Genomic DNA, 13,670 nt, shown 5'->3' with positions numbered 1-13,670 from the left:
GGGCATCAGATCTCAGGTCCCATTACAGATGGTTGTGAGCCACCATGTGGTTGCTGGGAACTCAGGAACTGTGGAAGAACAGTCAGTGCTCTTAACTACTGAGTCATCTCTCCAGCCCAATGGAAAGCTAAAAACAAAAAAACAAAAAACAAAAACAAAAAAAATCCCAAGGGGCTGGAGAGATGGTTAGAGAGAGCACTGACTGCTCTTCCAGAGGTCCTGAGTTCAATTCCCAGTAACCACATGGTGGCTCACAACCATCTGTAATGGGATCTGATGCCCTCTTCTGGTGTGTCTGAAGACAGCTACAGTGTACTCAGATACATGAAATAAATAAATCTTTAAAAAACGAACAACATTAAAGGCAACGGTTTTTGTCAACACAATCTAGAGTGACTGAGAAGAGGGAACGCTAAGCGAAAAGGCAGTTTCCCTGACAGGGCTGAGGTTGATTCGGTGTGGAACACTTTATGAGTCGTTGTTTACGATTAAAGACCAAAACAGCAGTATTAAGAATATAGAACCTGAGCTGGAGAAACGGGTAAGCAGTGAGGAACACGCTTTCTCTTCTAGAGACCCAAACTCAGTTCCCAGCACCAGCATCAAGTGAGGGACAGACATCTTTAACTACAGTCAGGAGATGTAGTGTTACTCAGGGGTCTGTAGACACAGAACTTACAACAGAACTTATAGGATGTCTCTACATAGCAAGGGAAATTATTAGAATGACTTACAGTCTGCAGTGGTCAGCTGAGAATGGGAAGCAAAAATCTAGCAGTTGCTCAGTCCCGAGAGGCTGGGTGTTTCAGTGGTCTTCTGGAGAAGTCGGTTCCAACAGACGTGCCGGCGAGGAAGAGCAAGCAGGGGAAGAACAAACTCTTCCCTTTCCCATGGTCCTCAGTGGGCCTCCAGCAGAAGGTGTGGCCCACCACGCCTCCACCTGACCTTTGCTTATCTTTACTTGGAATTTGCTCTGTCTCAGGCTGGCCTTGAACTCAGAGATCTGCTGGCCTGTCTCCAGGGATTTAAGGCGTGTACTACCTTGCCTGGAACTAAGCTTTTCATGGCCACTAACGCCTCAAGATCAAGTGCCCTCCATTTCTGGAGTGTAGCTCATTCTGTAGTCACGCTGACAACCAGGAATAGCCGTCACAGGCCACGATGCCTTCTCTGGTCTAGATGAAGGAGGGTTGTGGAATGTTGTCCTCCAGACATGGCACAGCCATTTCACCGAAACTCAGAGCCGTTACTATATCAAGACAGTGGGCCCGTCGGCATTCTGTTATGGAGGGAAGGAGCTTACAAGGCCATGCCCTTCCATAAGGATTTTAGAGGTAGTTAACAGCTGCTAGTGGGTGAAAGTCTATCTCAAGAGAGCCTCAGCCCACCTGAGAAACTACTGGCAGTAATGGTCACTGGGGATGGGATGCATGGGGGAGGAGCAGGCTTCTTTGATAGAACTGTAAGAGCTCCAGAGTCCTGTAAATAACCCCTTACCCTTGCTCACATAAGCGACTCTACAGTCAATGTGTTATTGCCCCCAAAAGGCACACAAAAGTAGGAGAGGACTGGTTACAAAGAGAAAGGTGATTGGGAGAGGGAGGACAGGGAGCTAACATCATCAAAATACATCATCCACGTGCATGCTGGCTTGGCTTGATAGTCAACTTGACTGCATCTGGAACTAACTAAACTCCACCCAACTGGGCGTGCACATGTGAAGGACTTTTCTTAATTAAATCATTGTGAGTGGGAAGACCCACTTTTATTCCAGATCTTCTGAGGTGGAACAATCCACCTGTAATCTGGGCCGCATCCTCTACTGGCAGCCTAGATAAAAAGTGAGGAAGAAGGAAGCTTGCTCTCACTCTGGCTGGCAAGTCTGATCCTTTATTGGCATTGGAACCTATTTTTTGGAATTTCCGTGGATATACTGAAGACCAGCTGAGGCATCCAGTCTCATGGAACAACTTTTAAATTGGTAGACAGCCATTGTTGGACCAGCTAGATCACATCCTGTAAAAGTCACTCCAATAAATCTCTCTCTCTCTCTCTCTCTCTCTCTCTCTCTCTCTCTCTCTCTGTGTGTGTGTGTGTGTGTGTGTGTGTTCTATTCTTCTAGAGAACTCTAAGACGTATGAAATTATAAAAATAAATGGGGCTTTAATACATTTTAACACACCATAAGTGGAACAGGGGCCAAGCTCGTGCCAGACAGTTACTATGACTAAGATACCTGAGTGGACTCAGGACAGTCTACTCTATACTGCCAAGGTAAAGTCAGCCCTGGGACAGGAGAGTGACACAGCAGTCATCACCCCTACTCTCATTACAAGAGCAAACCTGCATCTTTACAGTGTAAATTCTGGCAGGCATTACGTTACCACCAGAAGAAACAGAGAAGCTGCCTTTAGGGTCACAGAGCCGAGAAACAAGATTACCACATCACTGATTTGCCAAAAAGCAAAAAGTAAACAACCAGCGTTCCCTTTCACAGGCCGGTGTCTCTGGGCACAGCGACTGCATGCCTGTACTTGGGTTCTCTAGAGCCAGAGGCTGGAAGACTGCAAGCTGGGGGTCGACCTGGGCTACTGAGGTTCTGGCCAGCCTACACTATCTAGGAATCTCTGTCTAAAGTAAGCCCGCCAACTACACTGAGGAGTAAGCATATGTAGCACTACAGGAGGTCAATCCCGAGAGAACAGAGACAGGGCAAGTGCAATGTGGAATTCCAATCAGCAAGGGCAGTCCCACGAAGACGGCTAGTCCTGGACACCTGAAGCCATTTCAATACGCACTATACATGTACAACAAAACTCCCCTGATGCTAAATTTTTCAGAGTGAAGTGACTATGTCTAGTAAAGAATGCCTTTGCTCTTAGGACACAAGGGCTAACAATTTATCCTCAAAAGGCTCACTGTAGATATTAAGATTAAAATGTACACTGTATTTTGTCTATATCTGCATAATTATGTAGATGGCAGAGCCAACTAGAAGATGTTAACAATGGAGTTTCAGTTCAGAGCGTCACTACATTTCTGCTACTTTTGTGTGAGAGTGAAGACTTAGTAAGTTTAACTTTAAACTACCTGATTTAGCTGCTCAGAAGAGTAAAGGTCCATCTGGGTAGATTTACCAAAGGAGTCAAAGGCCTACTATGTGCCGGGAACTCATACATTAAAAATATTTTATTTTATTAAAAATAAAAATGTGGGGGTTGGGGATTTAGCTCAGTGGTAGAGCGCTTGGCTACCAAGCGCAAGGCCCTGGGTTCGGTCCCCAGCTCTGAAAAAAATAAAAAATAAAAAATAAATAAAAATAAAAATGTGGCAGACCTTGGATTTTTAAGCCAGCAAGCCAAAACAGTTCTACCTTCAACTTTTACGAACAAAATGTTATTGGAAAACATATGTTAATACATATTTACTATTTCATGGCCGATCTGGGTAAGAACAAAAGCAGCCACAGGCTAATGAACTTATGCTTCTAGCATCTGATCCACTATGGAGACTTCCAATGACCAGTGATGTAGCAAATCATTATTAAGTCACTTCTCGGGGGGAGAACACGAATTTTATCTATATTTATCTGTATTTATCTGTATTTGATATACTCTGGCTGTTGACGAACTCACCATGTAGACCAGGCTGGCCTCAAACTCAGGAGAGATCCAGTGGCCTGTGTATGCACCATCATGCCTGCAGTACATTCATGTGTGTGTGCATGTATGTGTGTGTGGGGGTGCATGTGTGTACATACATACATGTGTGCGTGCGTGCGTTGGGGATGGGACCAGAACACTTGGAAATGCTAGTAGGCACTGCCCAGCCCCGTACTGCAGAAGGCAGATCTGAGAAGCACAGGCTGGACCCTGACACACCCTCAGCAACCAACACAGTCAACTTGGATGTGTGCTCTGAAACAGCGTGCAAGGCGCTACTAGAACACACGAGTCACTGAAGCGCCAGTCACTGAGTGCTTGAGTAACTCACACTGCCCTAGAGAATGACTTTGTAACTGACACGCTGTCCTGCAGAATGGCGTTATAATTGATGCAATGTCCTGTAGCACAGCTCACAGGTGAGCTGAGGCAAGACTTCTGTAAGTCTGGGTTTTTTAAAGCTTTTTCTAATTTATTCATTCATTTTGTATGTTTATGCACACGGGAGTCTGGTGGTCGGGGTAACTTGCTTGACTCTCCAGTTCCCAAGTGGGTCCTGGAGGCAAACTCCGGTCGTCCGCAGGCTTAGTGGCCTTCACCACTGATGCTCTCCTCAGACAAAGCCTGTGTCTAGCGTGTGCTGCTGTGTACCCTGGAGTGGCCTCAGACTCACTGTCCTCTAGCCCTAGTCTAAGGCACAGTAGACCGTCCGTGTCCACAGACCTGGCATCTTGACTATGACTCAATGTGGAGAGGAGCTTGCTTCTCTAGACACACACAAACACGCTTTGGTAATTATTCCCTAACTAACATAACGACTGTCTGTATATTAATGTAAGAAACAGAGATCATTCAGTAAGTTATAAGCAAAGGTGCCATCTGGTAAAGGGACTCCCTCACATGCCAAGCAAGCAGTATTTGGAATCAATTCCCTAGGGACACTGGTGCTGTAACTGAACAGTGAGTCACCAAGAACACACTTTCTAACTGCAGCCTGACAGAGATGCAGCGCTACCAAATGGGCCTCACAGGGAATGGGGACCACCGCTTTCTCCCACTGAGAAGACACCCTCCCCCACAGTCTCAGTAACCTAATTACTTTGGTTACTAATCACTTTTCCATGGGTAGTTTAAATAAAAAATGTGAACAAACCCAGGTCCAAATTACCATCAATTCCCAGAAAGTCATGTGTTAAATGAGTTATTTCTACCATACGAACTTGACCTATTTGAATGTAAAAATGATCTACACTGAAGTCTGGCTATGGTTATGAAGGAAGAACCCAGCATTAACATTGGTAATGACTAACACAGGTACTGCCTGCCTCCTCTCCCCTCCCTCAGAAGAGCACACAGTAGAGGGTGAGTGAGATTTACAGCTGGGCAAAAAGATTAAGAGTTCATCTGCTTTTGTGTAAGTTTACATTTTTACCCTAAAATGGTGGGTTTAAAAAAAAATCAACAAATAGTGAAAATCTTATGTGACAAAAAAACTAACAGTTATCTCTAGATTTCAAAAAGTCTAACACACTTCAGAAACTTTCATCTAATATAGGGCATCGGGGAGAGAGAATGATAAACACAAAAATTCAAAATGATTCCTCTTCAATATGCTGTGAGGACAATGACAAGACATCAGACCAGATGCTGGGACACAGCTGCAACCCATGGCTAAAAAAACCTATCTCCTCACTATACATCCACCTACTCCACACTATACATCCACCTATCTCCTCACTATACATCCACCTATCTCCTCACTATACATCCACCTATCTCCACACTATACACCCACCTATCTCCTCACTATACATCCACCTATCTCCTCACTATACATCCACCTATCTCCTCACTATACATCCACCTATCTCCTCGCTATACATCCACCTATCTCCTCACTATACATCCACCTATCTCCACACTATACATCCACCTATCTCCTCACTATACATCCACCTACTCCACACTATACATCCACCTATCTCCTCACTATACATCCACCTATCTCCTCACTATACATCCACCTATCTCCTCACTATACATCCACCTATCTCCTCACTATACATCCACCTATCTCCTCACTATACATCCACCTATCTCCTCACTATACATCCACCTATCTCCTCACTATACATCCACCTATCTCCTCACTATACATCCACCTATCTCCTCACTATACATCCACCTATCTCCTCACTATACATCCACCTACTCCACACTATACATCCACCTATCTCCTCACTATACATCCACCTATCTCCTCACTATACATCCACCTATCTCCTCACTATACATCCACCTATCTCCTCACTATACATCCACCTACTCCACACTATACATCCACCTATCTCCTCACTATACATCCACCTATCTCCTCACTATACATCCACCTACTCCACACTATACATCCACCTATCTCCTCACTATACATCCACCTATCTCCTCACTATACATCCACCTATCTCCTCACTATACATCCACCTATCTCCTCACTATACATCCACCTATCTCCTCACTATACATCCACCTATCTCCTCACTATACATCCACCTATCTCCTCACTATACATCCACCTATCTCCTCACTATACATCCACCTATCTCCTCACTATACATCCACCTATCTCCTCACTATACATCCACCTATCTCCTCACTATACATCCACCTATCTCCTCACTATACATCCACCTATCTCCTCACTATACATCCACCTATCTCCTCACTATACATCCACCTATCTCCTCACTATACATCCACCTATCTCCTCACTATACATCCACCTATCTCCTCACTATACATCCACCTATCTCCTCACTATACATCCACCTATCTCCTCACTATACATCCACCTATCTCCTCACTATACATCCACCTATCTCCTCACTATACATCCACCTATCTCCTCACTATACATCCACCTATCTCCTCACTATACATCCACCTATCTCCTCACTATACATCCACCTATCTCCTCACTATACATCCACCTATCTCCTCACTATACATCCACCTATCTCCTCACTATACATCCACCTACTCCACACTATACATCCACCTATCTCCTCACTATACATCCACCTATCTCCTCACTATACATCCACCTATCTCCTCACTATACATCCACCTATCTCCTCGCTATACATCCACCTACTCCACACTATACATCCACCTATCTCCTCGCTATACATCCACCTATCTCCTCACTATACATCCACCTATCTCCACACTATACATCCACCTATCTCCTCGCTATACATCCACCTACTCCACACTATACATCCACCTATCTCCTCACTATACATCCACCTATCTCCTCACTATACATCCACCTACTCCACACTATACATCCACCTATCTCCTCACTATACATCCACCTATCTCCTCACTATACATCCACCTATCTCCTCACTATACATCCACCTACTCCACACTATACATCCACCTATCTCCTCACTATACATCCACCTATCTCCTCACTATACATCCACCTATCTCCTCACTATACATCCACCTATCTCCACACTATACATCCACCTATCTCCTCACTATACATCCACCTATCTCCTCACTATACATCCACCTATCTCCACACTATACATCCACCTATCTCCTCGCTATACATCCACCTATCTCCTCACTATACATCCACCTATCTCCTCACTATACATCCACCTATCTCCTCACTATACATCCACCTATCTCCTCACTATACATCCACCTATCTCCTCACTATACATCCACCTATCTCCTCACTATACACCCACCTATCTCCTCACTATACATCCACCTACTCCACACTATACATCCACCTACTCCACACTATACATCCACCTATCTCCTCACTATACATCCACCTATCTCCTCACTATACATCCACCTATCTCCTCACTATACATCCACCTATCTCCTCACTATACATCCACCTATCTCCTCACTATACATCCACCTATCTCCTCACTATACATCCACCTATCTCCACACTATACATCCACCTATCTCCTCGCTATACATCCACCTACTCCACACTATACATCCACCTATCTCCTCACTATACATCCACCTATCTCCACACGCTATACATCCACCTATCTCCTCGCTATACATCCACCTATCTCCTCACTATACATCCACCTATCTCCTCACTATACATCCACCTATCTCCTCACTATACATCCACCTATCTCCTCACTATACATCCACCTATCTCCTCGCTATACATCCACCTACTCCACACTATACATCCACCTACTCCACACTATACATCCACCTATCTCCTCACTATACATCCACCTATCTCCACACTATACATCCACCTATCTCCTCACTATACATCCACCTATCTCCACACGCTATACATCCACCTATCTCCTCACTATACATCCACCTATCTCCACACTATACATCCACCTATCTCCTCACTATACATCCACCTATCTCCTCACTATACATCCACCTATCTCCTCACTATACATCCACCTATCTCCTCACTATACATCCACCTACTCCACACTATACATCCACCTATCTCCTCACTATACATCCACCTATCTCCTCACTATACATCCACCTATCTCCTCACTATACATCCACCTATCTCCTCGATATACATCCACCTATCTCCTCACTATACATCCACCTACTCCACACTATACATCCACCTATCTCCTCACTATACATCCACCTATCTCCTCACTATACATCCACCTATCTCCTCACTATACATCCACCTATCTCCTCACTATACATCCACCTATCTCCTCGCTATACATCCACCTACTCCACACTATACATCCACCTATCTCCTCACTATACATCCACCTATCTCCTCGATATACATCCACCTATCTCCTCACTATACATCCACCTATCTCCTCACTATACATCCACCTATCTCCACACTATACATCCACCTATCTCCTCACTATACATCCACCTATCTCCTCACTATACATCCACCTATCTCCTCACTATACATCCACCTACTCCACACTATACATCCACCTACTCCACACTATACATCCACCTATCTCCTCACTATACATCCACCTATCTCCTCACTATACATCCACCTATCTCCTCACTATACATCCACCTATCTCCACACGCTATACATCCACCTATCTCCTCGCTATACATCCACCTATCTCCTCACTATACATCCACCTATCTCCTCACTATACATCCACCTATCTCCTCACTATACATCCACCTATCTCCTCACTATACATCCACCTATCTCCTCACTATACATCCACCTATCTCCTCACTATACATCCACCTATCTCCTCGATATACATCCACCTATCTCCTCACTATACATCCACCTATCTCCTCACTATACATCCACCTATCTCCTCACTATACATCCACCTATCTCCTCACTATACATCCACCTATCTCCACACGCTATACATCCACCTACTCCACACTATACATCCACCTATCTCCTCACTATACATCCACCTATCTCCTCACTATACATCCACCTATCTCCTCACTATACATCCACCTATCTCCTCACTATACATCCACCTATCTCCTCACTATACATCCACCTATCTCCACACTATACATCCACCTATCTCCTCACTATACATCCACCTACTCCTCACTATACATCCACCTACTCCACACTATACATCCACCTATCTCCTCACTATACATCCACCTATCTCCTCACTATACATCCACCTATCTCCACACTATACATCCACCTATCTCCTCACTATACATCCACCTATCTCCACACTATACATCCACCTATCTCCTCACTATACATCCACCTATCTCCTCACTATACATCCACCTATCTCCTCACTATACATCCACCTACTCCACACTATACATCCACCTACTCCACACTATACATCCACCTATCTCCTCACTATACATCCACCTATCTCCTCACTATACATCCACCTATCTCCTCACTATACATCCACCTATCTCCACACGCTATACATCCACCTATCTCCTCGCTATACATCCACCTATCTCCTCACTATACATCCACCTATCTCCTCACTATACATCCACCTATCTCCTCACTATACATCCACCTATCTCCTCACTATACATCCACCTATCTCCTCACTATACATCCACCTATCTCCTCACTATACATCCACCTATCTCCTCGATATACATCCACCTATCTCCTCACTATACATCCACCTATCTCCTCACTATACATCCACCTATCTCCTCACTATACATCCACCTATCTCCTCACTATACATCCACCTATCTCCACACGCTATACATCCACCTACTCCACACTATACATCCACCTATCTCCTCACTATACATCCACCTATCTCCTCACTATACATCCACCTATCTCCTCACTATACATCCACCTATCTCCTCACTATACATCCACCTATCTCCTCACTATACATCCACCTATCTCCACACTATACATCCACCTATCTCCTCACTATACATCCACCTACTCCTCACTATACATCCACCTACTCCACACTATACATCCACCTATCTCCTCACTATACATCCACCTATCTCCTCACTATACATCCACCTACTCCACACTATACATCCACCTATCTCCACACGCTATACATCCACCTATCTCCTCGCTATACATCCACCTATCTCCTCACTATACATCCACCTATCTCCTCACTATACATCCACCTATCTCCTCGCTATACATCCACCTACTCCACACTATACATCCACCTATCTCCTCGCTATACATCCACCTATCTCCTCACTATACATCCACCTATCTCCTCGCTATACATCCACCTATCTCCTCGCTATACATCCACCTATCTCCTCGCTATACATCCACCTATCTCCTCGCTATACATCCACCTACTCCACACTATACATCCACCTATCTCCTCACTATACATCCACCTATCTCCTCACTATACATCCACCTATCTCCACACGCTATACATCCACCTATTTCTATACATTACACATCTACAACATATAATGAAGGAGTCCTCAGAGCTCAACAAGAAAACGCAGCAAAAAGGTGGGCCAAGTCAGCTTACAAACTGTTAAGAACCAGCCGGAGACCGTCAAGAGTGAGAGGTGGAGCCTAACAGCTTAAGAAGCCCTCCTTCCGGGGTTGGGGATTTAGCTCAGTGGTAGAGCGCTTGCCTAAGAAGCGCAAGGCCCTGGGTTCGGTCCCCAGCTCCGGAAAAAAAAGAACCAAAAAAAAAAAAAAAAAAGAAGCCCTCCTTCCTCTTCCTACACAAGGACACTTAAAGAGCCTGTATGGTAAAAGCTAAGTGCCCAGAGGCTCCAGGGACAGAAGGGCCTAAGGCACTAAGATCCAAGATGGACTAGATGCGTTTGGAGGACCCACTCACAGCCCGTCCACCCTTACTCTCAAACTCCTCCAATCTTTACATCCCCAAGGCCAAACTCCCAAAGGAGGATCACCTACTCTTGTACCTTAGATGTTAAAATAGATTTATTCTCAGACACAAGGTAAAAGCAAAACAAACCCTAACTCAATTTTAGGGACTTCTAACTCTATTAGGTAGCTTTTGGCAAAAAAAAAAAAAAAAAAAAAAAAAGGCTTCCTAAGGAGAAAAATAATTTTACTTCAAAATGTGAGAGAGAATATTAAGACACAACAGCTCAATAAACAAATATAAATTCTTTGTTTTGAAAAGACAAAGTGAGCCTGTGTGGATTTATGTGCACCACAGGTGTAGTACAGAGCTCTTGGAGTCCTGATGCTGGATTCCCTGGAACTGGAATTGCCTACAAGTGGCTGGGAGACACAACGTAGGTGCTAAAAACAGAACCCAGGCCTCTGCAATAGCAGTAAGCACTCCTGACTCTCGACCACCACTCCAGCTCCTACTAAAATGAGCCAAAGCGTTTTCAAGTCCAGCTCATACAAGTACACCTTTCGAGGTCTTCTCGAACTCCCTGAAAGCTTCTACATGGAGCCCACGTCTTAACTATTTGCCACACCTCCCCTTTGGCAAACCTTGTGAAGGTTGGTTTTAAAAAGCAAACAGAGGTGCTCCAGGGAGATAAGGCCTCTGGCCTCTGTGGGCACTTGCACTCATAGGCATAGGCACACGCGCGCGTGCGCACACACACACACACACACACACACACACACACACACACACACACACAGAACTTAACAATAACAATAAAAAGAAATATATATTTAAAAAAAAAAACACCAGCCAGAGGAAATGGAGTCTGAAAGGAAGCTGTCCCACTCAGCTCCTTCTAGACTAGCGTTCCTATCTGTCCTCTGCTTTCACAGTCCCCCAAGCCCCGCAAAAGTCACCCAGCTTTAGAGCTCAGCATCACACTTTGTCACTGTCAGAGCAAGAGTGAGCAAACACTGAGCCAGACCCCCAGCTCAGCAGCAGCCCATGCAAACTAACCCCAGGCATCACCTAGATTAACTTTCCAAAGCGTTCAGGCGTGATGGCCAGCAAACTGTCTACACAGCCATGCTGTAAACTGGGCGATTCAAAAGACAAAAACTAAACCACAGTGTTCATTTGTGTCTAGGTGTTTTGCTGGATGTATGTTTTTGCACATCGTGCCAGGTGGCCATGAAGGTCTGAAGGTGGCTTTAGATTCCCTGGAACTGGACTTACAGCCAATCGAGAGTTACCAAGTGGGTGCTGAGAATTGAACCTGGGTTCTCTGGAAGAACAGGATGCCCTTAACTTCTGAGCCACCTCTCCAGCCTGAAAAACTATATTTCAAAAAGAGAGGCCTGGGGCTGGGGATTTAGCTCAGTGGTAGAGCGCTTACCTAGGAAGCGCAAGGCCCTGGGTTCGGTCCCCAGCTCCGAAAAAAAGAACCAAAAAAAAAAAAAAAAAAAAAAAGAGAGGCCTACTTCAGGGTCCATCTCACTTAGGGAGTTCTGTGGCTAGACTGGGTCATCAGAACGTGTCTCTGAAAACCACTGAGTGGAACCAGGTCTGCAGCGTGTTACTTTATTGAGTTTTACTTAAGCTCCCACAGAGAAGTTCTACGCAATTAACGGTTTTTACTCTATCTGTATGTCCCAGCCCGTCCATTCCAGAAACTTAGCAACAGTCAATTGTAGCTTTGCGAAACTGACAATAAAATGCCAAAGCATTTCTCTAAAAATTTGTATTAACTCAAGATAATCAAAATTAAAAAGGTTTTTACTCTGAAATCTGCTGAGACATCTATTCAAATGGAGTCAATCGTTTGCCTTCACTTTGAAATTTAAAATGTTTTACATATACTGTACTGAAAATTTTCAAATATAAAATATTTTATTCCTTTCCTAAAGTTAATTTTAATACTTTTTAATAATAACTATATTTACCTTAGTGGCCTTCTCATAAATGACACAATATATCTTTCAGTTATTAAGAATGAAGGAAGGGGTTGGGGATTTAGCTCAGTGGTAGAGCGCTTGCCTAGGAAGCGCAAGGCCCTGGGTTCGGTCCCCAGCTCCGAAAAAAAAGAACAAAAAAAAAAAAAAAAAGAATGAAGGAGTTTTTTTCTCCAATGGCATCAGCCAAATCCATCTTTGGTCAGCTCTTTCTCCCATTCTATAAATTCTGAACAGACACTGGGACTTGAAACCAATTCTAAGACCGTGTAATTCTTGACCCTTGGTCAAGATCTGGTTCTCACTGTGTCCTCTCTGTCTCCCTGGGCGCAGAGGGATTACCCAACCTTCCATCACAGCCTAGGCCATTTATCTAGAAAAGACAACCGAGATCCTAGGGCCTGACCACAAAATCATTGTCTCACTATCAGGAGGGCACCCAGTGGGTGCAGGGAGGGCTCTTGGTAAACTCTGGCTGCCCTCCATAAAAGAGAGTCACCCTCACAAGTGGTAAGTTCACTTGTCAGGCAGCCAGACGGAATTCTGTGCTCCACAGTCCCCAGACCCTCTACTACCCCTTATCTCTAGGATGTTTCTTAAGCTGCGGGTCACAATCCCTTTGGGACTGAACGATCCTTCCTAGGGGTCACCTAAGACCACCAGGAAACAAAGACAAA

The 13,670-nt window shown here is 44.5% G+C and overlaps 1 protein-coding gene and 1 non-coding gene across 19 annotated transcripts in view; one reads left to right on the top strand and one right to left on the bottom strand.

Annotated features, from left to right (window-relative positions):
* Nucleotides 1–13,670, bottom strand: part of Ppp4r1 (protein phosphatase 4, regulatory subunit 1) — a 63,667-nt gene that overhangs the window by 46,371 nt on the left and 3,626 nt on the right. The gene's annotated exons all lie outside the window — the stretch shown is intronic.
* Trnal-aag17 (transfer RNA leucine (anticodon AAG) 17) lies at nucleotides 10,761–10,841 on the top strand. The gene has a single exon. It is a non-coding gene; the product is annotated as a tRNA-Leu (tRNA).

The sequence above is a fragment of the Rattus norvegicus genome, chromosome 9 (assembly GCF_021556685.1).
Source record: "Rattus norvegicus strain SHRSP/BbbUtx chromosome 9, alternate assembly SHRSP_T2T, whole genome shotgun sequence".
Taxonomy (NCBI): Eukaryota; Metazoa; Chordata; class Mammalia; order Rodentia; family Muridae; genus Rattus; species Rattus norvegicus.
This window is presented reverse-complemented; position numbering and strand designations above follow the sequence as displayed.